We start from the raw sequence: 17,369 nt of genomic DNA, 5'->3' as shown, positions 1-17,369 counted from the left end.
AGGCCATGGCTCTCCTAACAAGGGCCTTTAGAATTCTCTTCCCTGTTCTATGTATTTCTTTGGGCCAATATCCGTGGCTGAAATCCAAGGTTGTAGCCATTGCACTTGAGCAATCACATTCCCATAAGTCACCCAGTGTCAAGGCAGGCCAGACGCGCGGCTCCTGGTTTGTAAATCGGTATGGTCAGTTCTTGTTTTGAAAGGGTAAATTTGTCCCAATGTGACTGGGATGTGAGGACCAATGTGAGGAGAACACAAATTTTGCATTTACTTAGGTGCTTTTCAGCACAAGGCTCACACACAAAACTACACTCTGATGAAGGGAGCCATCCGGGGGTACGAAAATCCCACTAACAGCGCACATCACAGGGAGGTGAGCCACGCCCATCCACACCTGCTGGTACCTTCCGTTTCAACTCAGTGCTCTGCCCACCAGGTCACAATAACTCACACGCAGCCCTCCCCGCCTTCCACAAACAACTGCAGGTGCCATATTGATTGTAGTGTTTTCATAACCAGTTACCATGCGCCACCATGTTTATTCAGTCCCTATCATTTGTGAAGGTGTCATGGATGAAGTTTGTGAATAACATACCCTTAACCTAACACATCCAACCTGCCAAGAATATAAAGGCTTGTGTTTGACCATTAAAAGTGTGGGCTAGGGGCATATGCCCCAACCTTTGTGCATCGTATTGCCTGTTGTTGCATACAGTGGTGATTTAGGGGAACACATATATCACATTAGAGCAGAAATGTTTGCACATATGCAAAAGGGCGAGGAGTGAGGCAGGGATGTGCAATCGTGGGGGACAGGGTCATTATGACACTCACCCATGTGTTCCATGAATGATGCCGGTATTGATTACAGATGCTAAGCCCACTGTGCTGAGCCTTTTTCATTCCCATGTGAATCCTCACGGCAGACGTGTGAAATGCACATTACTATGTAGGTCGAATGCTTCTTGCCCGCTCTTGATGCAACCGCCATGTGAGTGAAACCCCCTTCCATGTGAAACTTCCATTAGTCACCACTCAGGGTGCTGAACCCCCTGCTCCTTCAGGTTCCTCCCCACCCAGCCTTCCCCTGCATCATCCCCGGCTGGTACTCTCTTGGAATAGGCAGTTCTCATCGGCTCTAACCCATGGGAGGCCCTGATGCCTCTTTGTTTCTGGAAAGAACTGGCTTCAGAAGGTGGCCTCAATATGGACACTCCTGACCCTTTGCAACCCGTAATCTCTCTTCTACCGGAAGAAATGAAATGATTTATTGGGTCAGTAACTTGAGGACAATGAATTGGGCCTATGGGGGCAATTTCTACTTTTATTTTTTCTCTTCCCTGGTCCCCAGGCAGTAAAGCCCCTCCACACGCCATGGGGGGGGAGGGGCGGTCTTTGCCTCCCAGGCCCCATCTGAGTCTGACATGTACAGGATGGTTAGACGTTGTATCTTGAGATTCACTGAGTAGGTCCATCTGGCTCTGACTCTAAGCTACATCCTCTTCCTTAAGATTCATCTTTAATCCAGAGGATAATTTGGACTCCATCTTTCACTTCGTAATAATATTTTATCAAAATTTGGGTAGGGAAGACAGGTGTTAGTTATGAAGCCCATCAAACTCCCAGACAACTTGCATGTCTTTCAATTTGCAGCTAAGAAGACTGAGACTTCTGGGGTGCAGGGGCAGGGGACAGGCTAAGTTTGATTCATATCATTAAGAAGAAAATGAATCCAATATGTGAGGCAAAGTCTGGCATCTCCGTAGCCTGAACTTCAGCCACCTTATTGATTTTTAAAAAAAATATGTTTGCTTCTTAACTTGAATACCTATTTTAGCCTAGGATAAAATATGTGTTCAGCAAGTCATTAGCAGATTTGGCTAAAAAAGAAACATTCATTTGCAGACAGACACCATGGAGAAAATAAAAGACTTTTTCAATATGATCTGGACTTTGAAACCCTGAACGTGTATGAATAGAGAAATGGTGCTTCTCTGGGTGTTTTTAAAGCGGCCGATGATGATTCATTGTAGGTCCGTTTCGGTGTGTTTCATCGAGGCTGAGTGCTATGTCATGGTTCCGAGCTCCGTTCTTAGGCAAGCCTGGCTCCTGCCCTGGCCCCTAGTGCGGGTCAACCTGCTGAGGCACAAAGAAAATCCCAAGCGCAGAGATAAAATAGATTTTGAAACAGTGTCCCATTGAGGATCACATTATCATTCATCTATTCGTTACAAAAGAGGGTGCTTTATATTCCCTCCCGAGCGAAACAGACCAAGTACAATACCGTATTGTTCTCAGCTGTTGGTTAGTTGTTTTTTAATGAAACCAGAAGTGTGTGTTAGGCCAGCCTAGCAAAAGATGGGAACATCTCAATTTATCATAATATTGTGCAGGCTCACGAAGGCCAAAATATAACATAGGCTCACAATAGAAACGCGCACATGCATGCTGACTGGGCAAGTCCAGGAAACAATGTGTGAGGGGTTTGGGGCTTTGTTTTGTTCCGTGTTTGTGTCCCCACTGCCTCGGCAGGCCCTCTTAGGATATCAGGTGTGTTAATGAACTCATCAGGCGAGCCTTGGGCCAGGTGGTGATTTTCACGTTTACCTGTTCTGGTCCTATTTTTATGTCCAGCGTCCTGCATTCTATTGGGTTCAATGCTCAGAAACAATTAGTAACTATGAACCGTGGAACCCAGGTGGCATCTCTCAGCCTCGGTTTCTCATGGCCCCACATGGCTCCAGTAACAAGGAGTTTCTTCCAAACGTAGCCTGAGGCTTGTATCCCAATGAAATGAGCTCTAGCTGCTGATCAAGTTTCAGGGGTCGAATTCGGTTCCAAAGGAACTGACTTCTAAGAAAGGGTGTCCCTGTGGAATAGTGTGCGGAGGGAGCTTCAAAGAGTGGAGACACCCCATTTTTTTCTCCTCTGGAAGGAGAACAGGGTATGTCAGGAATTCTTGGATTCTAGTTCTAGGGATGTGAAACTACACTCTGAAAAATGAGAAATGTACACCTGTGATATGGTGGAAAACAGCATGGCGTTTGTTTAAATTTTTTTAGATCTTTATTGTTGAAGGTATGACATATGTCTCCCTCCTTAACTCCTTTTGGCCCACCTCTGCCTTCTCCACCCTGTTGTCTGTGTCCCTGAGTTATGCCTGCAAGCTCTGTGGTTGATGGCTTTCCTCCCCCACCCACCTTCCCTCTGAGATTCCACAGTCTGTCCCCTGCCTCCAGCAAGATCAGTTTGTGTGCAAGTCCAAGTCAAGCACTTATTGGCGAAGTGACCCTTCTCGGCTTTTGCTCATCTGAAAAATGGAGGAGTTTGGTTTGTTGTAAGGTGTAAAAGGCATATGAAATTGTAACAGGGTGCTAATACGTATTAGTCTAGACATATTTTTCCTGAACTCAGAAGAGAGGTGATGAAATATTCTACGACTTAGAAAGAACTCTGATTGAGCAAGTATATTTTTTAAATGTGTTTTTATTGATTTCAGAGAGGGGGAGAGAGAGAGAAGCATTCATGATGAGGTAGAATCATTGATTGGCTACCTACAACCCAGGCATGTGCTCAGTGCTCAACCACCGAGCCAGGCATGAACAGGCATTTTAAAGAAATGAAAAGCAACATCGTGTCCTTGTAGTTAAAGACGTAAAGTTCAAAGCAGCTGTCTGTGAGCTCCTTCCAGTCCTGCAGGCTGGCATGGGGAGGGCTCCTGGACCCAATGCGGCGCTTGCAAATGTTTCTGCAAAGAGATAAGAGAGCTTTTTAATTAGGATATGAAATAGTCACAAAGGGAAAAATACAGCCTCCACTGAGCGTCTGTCGCTTCCATGATATTAATTTGCTTTATGTGTTATCTTTTCACAGATATTGCAAAAGTTAATTTCGCCAGACTCCTTTAGCACGTTAAACTATTCAAAATTCAGAATAACTGTACTTCAAGTAAATTAACTTTGGGCGTATTGAGTTTAATATCAAGTTCTTTTTTGCACAAGTATAAAGAGGCAGTGGCCACTTGCAAATTTAAAATTCTACTTCCCTAGTGTGATTTGTCTCCTCCCCCACCCCCACCCACACAGTGAGGAGTTGCTTCTGGCTTTCTTTTAACTTATGCTAAAAGAGTAAGAAACAACACATATGTTCCTGAAAACAAAACAGCACAGTTAAAGGGAACAAATGTGTTTACTTTAACGTTTCATTGTTCTTTTCTATGATGTCTTTTTATCTTACAGGCATATGTTTGTGCTGCTCATAGAATAAGAATGTCTTTCTTTAAAGCGTAAAACCAAGCATAAGTTTGGAAAATCTTTATATTAGCACAGATTATAACACTCTAACTTGATAAAGACTTTCAAAACCATTAATTTATAAGAGGCAAGAATTTCCCCAGATGTGCTCATGGTTTGCTTAGTTGCTAATAAATGTTTGGTGCAGAAGAGGTCTCACGGTCCAATACAATTGGGAAAGACTTGACTTAAAAAGATAAGTGTGCTTTGCAGGACTTACAAGATTCTTTAACCTGCTAACCTGCATGGGGATTCTCGGAGCATCAGATACAGTGTGTGGTATTTCTCAGGTTCTTCCTTGATCAGCAAAGCTTTGCATTGAGCATCTGTATAGCAGATCTCTGGGCCTTCGGTGGGGCAGGAGCTGGGGGGAGCGGGGCAAGAAGGAAGAAAAGGGGGAACATCTGTAACACTCTGAACGAGAAAGGTAATACATTTTTAAAAACTCATAAAAATACAAATCATCCAAAAAGTTTTCTCTTCTACATTAGATTCATTTGAAAATGTCTCTATGTTGAGATAAGTGTTGCTTTGACTTTTTTAAAATATTTTTTTTAATCTGTGGTTGTTTTGTTTGGGGTTGATTTGGCTAGTTCTCTAGGAAAAACCAGGAGTGCTATATGCGTGGAGAAACATTCACTAGGAGAGTTACTTGCAGCCATTTTTAACACTGAGTCTTTCCCCCCAGGTATAATTGGAGACACAACAGCAGTGTATAACTCACGGGCGGGGGGGGGGGGGGGGGGGGGGGGCAGCTTCGCTTCTGGGAGGGGCATGGACCTAGAGCCCTAGCTCCATGGCTTCCCTGTTGGTCCCTGCAGTGAGTTTGCCTTCAGGATCTCCTGCAAGTCACAAGGTATGGCTGACAAGGTTGGAGACCCGTGTGTGCAGAGACAGTCCTAGAACATGGAAATGGGAGGGAGGGAACTGAAGGGAGAGTTGCTTGGCTCGGAGAGTCTTCACTTCCTTAATGGAATAATAATATGTGCTTGATCCCCTTGGGGATGATGGGAATGAGCAAATGGATGGCTATAAAATATCCTGCAGTTTGTTTTCAAAGTCTTATTGGCAAATGCAGTACTTGAATCCGTTGAGATGCGTTATTTCTTCTCAGGATGTGTGTGGGAGAACGAGATAAAAGGAATATAGGAAATGTGCAAAAGAGAGAGAGATTTTAAAGTAGCGAGGCCTCTATTTGCTCAAGCACAGAAATGCTTACCGCTGCTTTTGGGGACAGAAATGTAGCTTGGAGATCGGAAGCAGACAGTGTTGGCGTATGTGGGGTGCGGAGTTTGGGTTGGGGTGGAAATGGAATGTATATGTAAATTAACGGAGCTGTAAAAACATATTAATATCCAAGGCAAACTTTTTGAGAGGGGAAGGCCATCAGGCGCACCCAACCACTGCAGTTGACATTTTCAGTTATGACTGCACTTACTTCCACGCCATGATCCCAAAGGACTCATTTTTGAATGCATTGAAATTACACATTAGCTTTTTCCATCTTCACTTTCCAATTTAGGAAAGAAAGCATTTGAAAAATAAAACAATCTTATTAGAATCTAAACACACCTACATAATGGGAGAAAAAATGATTAATGTTAGTGAGAATAATGAAGTAGAATGGGAAAATGTATAATAACTTTAAGAAATAACTATTAAGCTTCAGAAATTATTAATGGAAAAAAATGCCAGAGAGAACCAAAGGGGCTGCAGGTTCACCCAAGGAATTGAGAAATGCTTTGAGGTCCTTCAAATGCTTCTCTTCAGTTCAGTGTTGTCTGTGAGGATTTGCTAGTGAACTTCCTGCAAGTTGAAGCTAGTTCTCTTGCTAAAGAAAATGAAAGAACCTGAGGAAATATTCTTATACCTTTCTTCATCACAGTCATTTTTCGATATTGCATTCATTCTTAACCTAAACGAGCCTGAAAATGTGAACTCACTCCTGAGAAACCGAAAGAGAGTAGGCTTCAAGGTTGGTTTGATGGAAAGTGTACCAGGGCTGTTAGGGTCGCCACAGGAGGAACGCATGAGGCCAGACGTGGTAAGGGGTTGTAAAGGTGTTAGGTCGTCTGCATGCCAGATGGCCTGAGCCCCAAAATGGCGCCAGCACGCAGGGATGGGGAATCAGAGGTTTTAAAGGACCCTGGGTGGGCTTTTTTGGGGAAGGGAACTCTCTGGGCTGGTCCAGATCCTGGGAAAATCTGGAGGGGAGAGAGAGTGGTCTTAGCAGGTGGAAGGTGGTCTAAGCCAGTGGTCGGCAAACCACAGCTGGCGAGCCACATGCAGCTCTTTGGCCCTTTGAGTGTGGCTCTTACACAAAATACCACGTGCGGGTGCGCACGTACAGTGTGAATTTGACTTAAAACTTTAAGTTTATTAAGTTAATTTTAGGGAACGTTGTGGAGCGAAAGAAGATGTAGTGTCGAGGATTGAGAAAGGTATATTGAGATGGTTTGGACATTTAGAGAGGATGAACGAAAGGAGATAGATGAAACAAGTATACAAGACGAGTGTGGATGGGAGAGTTGGAAGGGGTCAACCTCAGCGAATGTACCTCAATGAGATTGAGGACGTTTTTAGCAAAGGCCAGCTTAGGAGGACCCTAATTAAGTTAATGACAATGTACCTACCTATATAGTTTACGTTTAAAAAATTTGGCTCTCAAAAGAAATTTCAGTCATTGTACTGCTGACTAATGAGTTTGCCAACCACTGGTCTAAGCGAAAGGGAACGTCTGCTGTCAAGTGGTCTAAAGATCAGTCCTCGGGGAAGGGGGTGCCCGCTCAATTATTTTATCAGACCTAACAGGCTGCAAATCTTATTTCTCGGGCCTTTCTCTGAAGATTAGCTTTTCTCCTAGCATCAGTGGAACCATCCGCATACTTTCTTGCTTAAATCAAGAGGGGAAGAGGGAGCACTGTCCTTCGAGGGGCGTGACCCTGTCCCCGAGGGTCTAGACCAGTGGTTCTCAACCTTCTGGCCCTTTAAATACAGCTCCTCATGTTGTGACCCAACCATAACATTATTTTCGTTGCTACTTCATAACTAATGTTGCTACTGTTATGAATCGTCATGTAAATATCTGATATGCAGGATGGTCTGAGGCGACCCCTGTGAAAGGGTCGTTCGACCGCCCAACGACCCTCTCAACCAGGTTGAGAACTACTGGTCTAGACGGAAATGCATGCATGTAGCTGTGTTATTTCTCAGTGTATTATTCCAGAGAGTGTGTGAGGATGCACGCTCCCATTACTTATGGGACAGTCAGGAAGGCTCGGGAGTTTAACCAGTGGGAACAAGTCTATCGCTGCTCAAAAGAAAGTTTCCACAATGTGCAGGGTGGATTAGGACTTGCGTATTGAAGATTAAGAGGCCAACTTGACAAGAATTTTCAAAGCCGTTGAAGGTGATCCAGTTTTGCTAAGTCATTGGAGAATCTGCTTTGATCAGGAGAGCTCAGTAATCCATGGCATTAAAGCTTTGAATAAGAAACAACACTAGGAAACAGGACATCCAATCCTGTTTTCTTTTAAATTCCATATATGTTGATACCGAAAATAATACATGCAACATATATGTATGTTATGAAGAAAAACAATACAGTGAACAGCTGAAATTCAGTCAATTTAAAAACCAGAATGCTATCATTAATACCACTGGGTTTCTCCCTACATGATGCAATTTTCCCAACTCTTTCCCAATATACTTAATCTATGGCTTTTCTCTCTTACTTATTTGCACACACACACAGTCTTAAAACATGGTTTAGTATCATTGTTTCTGAATCTATTAAATATAGTACCATACTATTTATGTTTATGTTGCAAGTTCTATGGCTAACAATGTTCACTAAAGATATATTCTAGAATTTAAGAGCAGCACTATTCACAACAGTCAAAATTGGGCACTATATCCTAATGCTCTCTTGCAGACCAACATTAGAATGCAGCACACATACACATGCAGCAGAATAAACTACAAACACTCTACAACTGCATCCAAAAGTGATTTTGAATCTCCTAATCAAAATATTTAAGTAAAAGTATACCTACTTTATATAAATGGAACTGGATAGTACCAAATATAAAGAGGGGTTATTATTTGGTAATAATGTTAATGTAGAATCCATAAAATTATGACGGTTCCATACTGATTATGATCCAGTGTTTTATGGGAACTATTTTGAAAGGCTGTTTTCAGGAATAATGTGTGGAGAAAGCCATGGGTTTAAAAAGTTCTCTGATCAGACAAGTTTCATCCAATCAGAAACTCCTAACTCACTTCTTTTTTATGAGTCTCAAGTAAAAAGAAAAATGCTTCTCTCTCTTTCTGCAGTAGACAGCAATTACCCACGCCTTTCCAAATATACTATATACACTTTTTACATCCCTTACATTAATTATTTGAAATGAAACAAATGTGCTATGTTTAATGTTCTTGTAAACAACAGCACTGAAGGAATGGATAGTGGCTTTGTGTAATACCTTATCTAATACTAGAGGCCTGGTGCACAAAATTCGTGCACGCGGTGGGGGGGGGGGGAGGGAGGGGTCCCCTCAGCCCAGCCTGTACCCTCTCATAATCCTGTACTGCTGGCTCCTAACCTCTCACCTGCCTGATCTCCTCCAACTGCCCCCCCGCCCACCAACCTGGTCACCTCTCACTGCCCCCCCTGCAGCCTGGCCACCCCACGCAGCCTGCTGTTTGGTCGTCCCTCACTGCCCCACCCCCCTGCTGGCCTGGTCACCCCAAGCAGCCTGCTGTTTGGTCGTTCCTCACTAACCCACCTGCTAGCCTGGTCGCCCCACACAGCCCGTTCAGTCGTCTGTCTGGTTGTTTCGATCGTGATGGCCCTTGGCTCTTTATATATATGAATGAATAAGTCTTGATTGTTGAAAATTGGTGAAAAGACATCCACCTTCTATTCATAGCTCAAATTAGCCTACAAAGCTTAACTAGACTCTATAAATCAATTCAAAAGTAAAATATATTTATTCCACTTGTGCAAAGCGACCACTCTTTAGTTACAAAATGATATACCAGACAATTTTTTTCACCCACAGAAAAAGAAATATACCACCAAATTCTGCATTTTGCAAAAATGCTCTGTTAGAGTCCATAAAAATTTGCATGTTATAGAAGAAATTTCCTAAATAGCAGTGATGAACTTGAGGTTCTGGATTGTTTTAGAACAAGAACTAATTTACAGAAATTAGTAACAGGTGCCAGGTTGTGGTAAATTGTTTCTGTCAAGGTCCAGCGAGGAAATGTGTTTGGTTTTGTGAATTATACATGCTCAGTGGCCACTGCTCAGCCAATGTTGCCTTTGTAGTAGGAAAGCATCCCTAATTAATATGTAAGCAAATGGGCATGGCTGTGTTCCAATAACTTTACTTAAAAGTTACGAGACAAGCAACTAGATTTGGCCCCTGGGCTGTAACTTTGTCCCCTGTTTAGAATGTTTCACTTCTATAATTTTGTTTGACTTAACTGCCTTAACACCTGCCTTAGGTAAGTAATATTTACTTATTCATAAATTATATCTCAGTGACTAGAAAGTCATAAATGCTTATGGTAAAATATTTGAGAAACCCAGAATAGTACCAATAAAGTGAAATTTAATTAGGTGGATGTTATTTATTACTAACAAGATTTACTATAGGAAGGCTCAGCTTTATTCATATGTCATAGACTCAGTGTGTAACGGAGTCAAATTCATGGGCTCCCTCATTTTGACATTAGCTGAAGTGACTCAGATTCACCCGACTAAAGTCAACTCAAAAATAAGTACATGCAGGTGTGGCTAAATGGTTAGAGGTTGAGTTGTAGATTCAATTTCCAGTCAAGGGCATTTACCTGGGTTGCAGGTTCAATACCCCAGACCCAGTCAGGGTGAATTCGGGAGGCAGCCAGTCTGTGTGTCTCTCTCACATCAATGTTTCTCACTCTCTCTAAAAATCAATGATAAAAATATCTTCGGGTGAGGATTAACAAAAGAAAGAATAGATAATGCAAAAGAAGTACAGGAATGATGACAAAAATGTTACCTGACAGCAAGCAACAACATGATAACTTCCTTTCTTTGAGCTCTTTTTCCATCAGCACAGCCTGGAAATGCCAAATACAAGTCTATTTCTTTTTCAATGAAATTAATAGACATTTGAAAAATGGAAAGAATTAAGTGGATTAGGCAAAATCTTCCAAAGAACTGAGTCATTTCCTTAAACATGTAAGTGTGTGTGAGAGAATCACTCAACCGATTTTTCTCAGTAATGCATGTTCATTAGAAAAAGTACAAAGTAGTGGACAGGTGGTTTTGACTTATCTGCAGTGCAGATCTTCTCACTTAGCCCAAGAAGACTAAGTAGTCTTAAATCAATGCAGGGAAAATGATGGTATGTGATATTCGTGGGACTTTTTACATATTTTAAATATATTTTTATTGATTTAAGAGAGGAATAGAGAGAGAGCTAGAAACATCAATGATGACAATCATCGATCGGCTGCCTCCTGCACGCCCCACACTGGGGATCGAGCCCACAACCCAGGCATATGCCCACGACCCTGACCAGTAATTGAACCATGACCTCCTAATTCATAGGTCTACACTCAGCCACTTAGCCACACAGGCCAGGTTTCATGGAACTCTTTATATTCTTTGGTCCCTAAAAAACCAAGCCAGGTGTGCCATTTCACCATCACTCTCTATTCACTGAAGGGTCTAAGTAATACAAGGTCACGGGCTCCAAAATGGCCTTTAGTGATTTTGGTTCACTTTTATAATACAACGTTGTTTTTTCTCAACCAAGACCACCACCAAGTTTGATTTTACTGTAATGCTCTATGCCTGACTTAGAAAATGATTGGTTTTAAAGTAATGAATGTTACCTTCCAGATCAAGCTTTTCTGGAAATGCCAGCTTTAAGACTCCATCTTAATTAGATAACAAGGAAGTTGTGCTCTCCCTTCTCTATTTGCTTAATTAAAAGCTAAGTAATGGCTTTTCAATGAGCCTAATTAGTTGGAAGCCTTCTGTTCTTGCAAAGTCCTTATCCCAATATAGCTAACAAATAAACGTTTAATAGTTTTCCATTTATCTGTACTGAAAAAGCACATGTATTGTCTTTTGGAATGGCAGCCAATCTTCTATATCTCCAAACCACATTTGTGGGCTCCCTGGAGGCCCAGTGAGACTCAAAAGCCAAGTATAACCTGTCAGGTCGAGTATTTCTTTTCACACTATTGTACACCCAACAGCTATTGCTATAGACCAGTGGTCGGCATACTCAGTCAACAGAGCCAAATATCAACAGTACAATGATTGGAATTTCTTTTGAGAGCCAAATTTTTTAAACTTAAACTATATAGGTAGGTACATTGTTATTAACTTAATTAGGGTACTCCTAAGCTGGCCTTTGCTAAAAACATCCTCAATCTGAGGGGTCGATCTCAGTGAACCTACCCCCACTTCTTCTAATGCCACTTCTTCAAAATAGACTCACCCAGGCTGAAAACCGACTTCTGCACATGGGCCACGAAGTTTCAATCGCACTGTACGTGCGCACCCGCACGTGGTATTTTGTGGAAGAGCCACACTCAAGGGGCCAAAGAGCCGCATGTGGCTCGCGAGCTGCTATAAATGGACTGGGTGAACTCTCCTCTATTAGAAACTCATGGAAATCCAGAAGAGACAATGAAAAAGCTTACAATTTGCTTGTTATAATAATGCCAGTTAACATTATTTTGGGCCTGGTACCATTCTGTACATTCTACATACAGTAACGTATTTATGTCTCACAATAACTATATGGGGGGATATATCTTAGGTGAAAAATTGAGTCGTCATTACATAATTTGATCAAAGTGATACAACAAGGAAGTATCAAAGTTTGGAATTTACAACTATGACTACTCCAGATATCATCTGTTATAATGAGATCATGCAAATGTAATACGCCAAGCAATTTGGAAAGTAATAGAAGAATACATAAAAGTTCAATATCTAAACTATTTTCATAAGTTCTAATAGTTTGGAAAGGAGAACACAATGTCTGTTCTATTTAGCAATTTCTATTTTGGGAGTATTTGCCCATGTTTGGTGAAAGCAGAGGGTAATATTTATTAAAAAGTGAACACCTATAAATAGAAAATGATTTATGTAAGCCTCCTGGTAACCACAAAGCAAAAAACCCACCTGTATCAGATATACAAAAGATAAATAAAAAAGAATGAAAGCATCCAATTATAGGAAACCATCAAATCACAAAGCAACTAGAAAACAATAAACCAAATGGCAATAGTAAGTCCATTCCTGTCAACAATTACTTTAAATGTAAATGGAGTAAGTTATCTAAACAAACCTGGCTGTTGCTGGTGAGATGCTAGTATTAGATGGAAAGTAAAGGAGAATTTTGAGATTTGAGGATCATTTTCTGCAAAGGGCCAGGTGGCTCTTTACCTGGAGCTCCCCCTGACTCTCTATGTACACTGACTAGCAAGGATCCTCACGGATCCTTATCGGGAACTCAAGAGTGGTCCATGGGTTCACTATGACATATCTGTCCCACTTTGCGCCCATGACTTATTTGGAGGTACATTGTATGTACTAAGAGAGCAAGAACAGTCAATGGATCCCCTTTGAACTCTGTGGTTTGATTGGTTGGTTGATTGTTTCTTTCATTTTTCAACAATTAATTAGAATCGCTGGGAATTCAAAGTTAAGTAAGGAGTGACTTTTTACCTGGAAAATCGTACTCTCATTGGTGAGAAAATATATCAACAACTATTTAGTATATGGCTTTTCTGTATCTCACAAAAAAAAAGAGACTTGAATTACTGAATATAAATGATGACAATATCCATGCTAAAATGAAAGCATATATAGCAGTGATGGTGAACCTTTTGATCTCGGCGTGTCAGCATTTTGAAAAACCCTAACTTAACTCTGGTGCCGTGTCACATATAGAAATTTTTTGATCTTTGCAACCATAGTAAAACAAAGACTTATATTTTTGATATTTATTTTATATATTTAAATGCCATTTAACAAAGAAAAATCAACCAAAAAAATGAGTTCGCGTGTCACCTCTGACACGCATGTCATAGGTTCGCCATCACTGATATATAGGCTAATGGAAGTGATTTTAAAACAAGAAGTGAAGAGGGAAGCTCCAAATAAGTTGGCAAACTCATTAGTCAACAGAGCCAAATATCAACAGTACTTCTTCAAAATAGACTCGCCCAGGCCGAAAACCGACTTCTGCGCATGGGCCATGAAGTTTCAATCACACTGTACGTGAGCCCACACATGGTATTTTGTGGAAGAGCCACACTCAAGGGGCCAAAGAACCGCACATGGCTCTCGAGCCGCAGTTTGACGACCACAGCTCTAAACTATCCTGTGGAAGAAATGGTGTTTGCCTGGTTGGTAGGCTGGGGAAGATTTTTCAAGAAGGCATAGCACATGCAAAGGTTGAAGGTTCCTGATGTGTTTGAAGACCTTCAAACAGGCCCGTGCACCTTTAATCTCGTGGGCAGAGTAGCTGGACGTGACGCTCTAGAGACAGGAGGAATGAAATGAGGAAGTGACTTGTTCTTTGCGCTAAGTGTATGGGCTTTACTGGAGTAGATGAGCAACGATGGAAGGGTTCTGGGCAGAGCCAGTATTCTCAGCTTTGACTTTAGAATGATCGCTCTGAGATCAGGATGGGCCAATGTTACCCCAGCTGTAGTCCCTTTCCCTTCACCATCCCAAGAGTGAAAAGGGTAAAGTGTTCAGGTTCTCAGGGCCTTGCCCTGGATCTGCATGCACATGGAGTGAAACCATGTAGCTCTAGCTCATTTATTTGTTTGTTAAAAACACTTGCTTTTTAATTTCCATCCATTTTTCACTTTGATTCTACTTGACCATGACACGTGGTGTGTCATTTCTGGAACTCTGTAATTACAGGGCCAGTCACTGATTGGATGAATCCATTGTCACATAATTGAGGTCATCTGCTCTTCAGTGATAATGGTAGTTATTAACTTCTCTAAAAATCCCAAATTGTAAGACAGCAAATGTGCATTCATCATAATTCTATATTTCTATCATTTTCTTTTCTCAGTTTCACAAGCTAGTAATAGGAAGAAACTTCAGGATCAAAATTAAGAAATAGATGCATGACTCCAGTTTTTAGCAAGTATAATCTTTAGAGTTGCTTCCCTAGTTATTTTGAAATATTAGACAAATTAGTACAGCAATCTGGCTAACGTAACCATACAAGCTGGGGTTTTCCAGGCTTAAATTCAAATGTGCCTGTAACTACCATGGCAAATCTAATTTTTGTTGAGAAGATAAAGTATAGGCAAATCAGGTTTATATATCTTTAATCTTGAAAGTAAAGAAAACTATAAGCATCTAGCTAAGCCTTCAACCAACAAGATTACCTTTATAGAGGTAGCTGATAAATGCTCTAAGGCCGTGGTCAGCAAACTGTGGCTCGGAGCCACATGCGGCTCTTTGGCCCCTTGAGTGTGGCTCTTCCACAAAATACCATGTGCGGGCACGCACGTACACTGATTGAAACTTCATGGCCCATGCGCAGAAGTTGGTATTTTGTGGAAGAGCCGGTATTTTGTGGAAGAGCCACACTCAAGGGGCCAAAGAGCCGCATGTGGCTCATGAGCCACAGTTTGCCGAGCTGCAGTTTGCCGACCACTGCTCAAAGGGAATAACTCACTAAGGAAGACTATTGTGAGTTAGAGAAGGCTGTAGGGAAGCAGAAGGTCATAAAAAAATAGAAATAAATGTTTTCTTAGGACCAGAAATGTTTTAAATTATACTTTTGTTACTTTCAAAGCACAGGCTAACTCAAACACTAGACCACAATCCCCCCAAAAATGTCCTTATGGGATTTGCTTCAGTTGATACAAATATTTTATTTATATCATCATATTATTGAAATGTTAAATATATTATTTCTCAGTGTTCATTCAGTACACTGAAGTTTAAGAAATCCTCTTAGAATGAATGAAAAAGAGAACGTGTTTTTTTAATTACTTTTTTACACCCACTAGCACACACAGACACATATGCCTACACTACACATATCTCTAATCTCTTCTGTGTTATTATAATGCCATTCACATAATTCATTTCTTAAATAAGCCAGATGCCCAAATTGGAACTGTGGCTTTGCATCATTTCAGGTAACATCATTTTATATCCTGGGAAAAGAACTCGTTAGGGTTAAATAGATGGATTTCAATTTTCCACATAAAATGAGTCATGGTAAATAATTATTTTAAAAAATAGAAAACTTCGATGGTCAACAAGATTAGATTCAACTCCTCGATATATTTTCAGGACCCTTCACAATTGGCAGAGCCCTTCATTACAGCCTCCTCCCCTATAATTTTAACCATGTCAACTACTTTTTAACGAACAAGCCATGGAATTTCAAGCTCTCCCTTCTTGTGAAATGCCTGCTGATGCATTTGGAATTCCCATTCATGCTTAGGATTCCATTCATTTAACCCTCTTCTGAGGTTTTCTTTCATACTCCTGTGAACTGTGACATTTTGCTTTTATAGGTATAATGTGACATATATTGCATTATAATTTATGGGACATGTGTTCCTGGAAGTCAGGAAATATACATGATTGGGGCAAAAGAAAGTTTACAATTGTGAGTACACAAAACACAGATCATTGTATTATTATTTATGAATTGTATTATATTCCATAAGAACTGTAGACCTACTTTTGCCCATCCCTGCACATATCTGAATTCTTACAAAGAAAGCACATTCTTACTCAACTACATAAAAGAGTGAGCTGCCCATAAGGTTTTCCTTCCATATTGATTCAGCTGAAATCTTTTCTTTTCTTTTCTTTTCTTTTAATATATTTTATTGATTTTTTACAGAGAGGAAGGGAGAGGGATAGAGAGTTAGAAACATCAACGAGAGAGAAACATTGATCAGCTGCCCTTTGCACACCCCCTACTGGGGATGTGCCCGCAACCAAGGTACATGCCCCTGGCTGGAATCGAACCCGGGACCCTTCAGTCCACAGGCCAACGTTCTATCCACTGAGTCAAACCAGTTAGGGCCAGCTGAAGTCTTTTTGTAAACCAGATAATCACAATACACTATTTCACTACAAACCTTTGAAAATAAATGGTTAAATGAGCTTGTGAAATCTGAGACAAATGAATTACTTTCTTTATGCTAAATCTAAGAAAGCATTGAAAATGAGCTAAAAGAAAGTGTAGACGTCTTTTATGAAGCTAGATCTTTTTGCTACCACCAATTTGTACATATATATCTTACCTAATAATAGACAAACATGTAAATTGACTGTCCCTCTGCTATGCTCACCAGCCAATCAGGAGAGTATGCACATTAACCCAACTAAGATGGCGGTTAATTTGCATACGTTGGCGTGAAGCAGCAGAGCGAAGACTGAAGGCTCTGGCTGGAGTGATGGCCTGGGTCCCGGGTACCAGAGGAAAACTGGTGCCGGCAGCCAGGGGAAGGGAAGGCCTATTGCACCAATCTCTTCGTGCAATGGGCCTCTAATATCTACACTAATAAAAGAGAAACATGGTAATTGGCGTACGACCGCTACCCTTCTGATTGGCTAATCAGCATATCCTTATGCAAATTAACTGTCAGCCAAGATGGCGGCCAGCAGCCATGCACTGAAGCGAGCAGGGAGGCTTCCTTGCTCCAGTGACTGCAGACTGCAACGTTCCCCGCCTGACTTACAGGCCTCTGAGCTGGCAGTTTGAAACATTCTAACAAATATAGCCAGCTGGGATCTCAGAGCTGAAGTTATACATTGTTTCGATTATAGAACGGCAAACAAACCAACAGCGGAAGCCTCAGAGCTAGAGCCAGAGCTAAAGCTGGCCCAGAAGGAAAAAAAAAAAAGAAAAAAAGGAGCAGTTGGGAGCTTCCCGCCAGCCTGAAAGCAGCCCTCAGCCCCTCACCCAGACTGGCCAGGCACCCCAGTGGGGACCCCCACCCTGAAGGGTGTGTGACCAGATGCAAACAGCCCTCAGCCCCTCATCCAGGCTGGCCAGGCAC

General features: G+C 41.4%; 1 protein-coding gene across 2 annotated transcripts in view; it reads right to left on the bottom strand.

The window, feature by feature from the left end:
• Positions 1 to 3,499: 3,499 nt before the first annotated feature.
• Positions 3,500 to 17,369, bottom strand: part of KCNJ16 (potassium inwardly rectifying channel subfamily J member 16) — a 327,405-nt gene continuing 313,535 nt past the window's right edge. For both annotated transcript variants that reach the window (XR_011468479.1, XR_011468478.1), the window contains exons 3-4: positions 4,534 to 4,656; positions 3,500 to 3,748 (exon numbers count right to left, since the gene is read on the bottom strand). The gene's annotated coding sequence lies outside the window, so the exon portion shown is untranslated. The remainder of the gene's footprint in view (positions 3,749 to 4,533; positions 4,657 to 17,369) is intronic.

The sequence above is a fragment of the Myotis yumanensis genome, unplaced genomic scaffold, assembly GCF_028538775.1.
Source record: "Myotis yumanensis isolate MYYU_CA2020_CCGP unplaced genomic scaffold, mMyoYum1.0.hap1 SCAF_16, whole genome shotgun sequence".
Taxonomy (NCBI): Eukaryota; Metazoa; Chordata; class Mammalia; order Chiroptera; family Vespertilionidae; genus Myotis; species Myotis yumanensis.
Note: the sequence above shows the minus strand (reverse complement) of the source record. Positions and strands in the feature narration are given on the sequence as shown.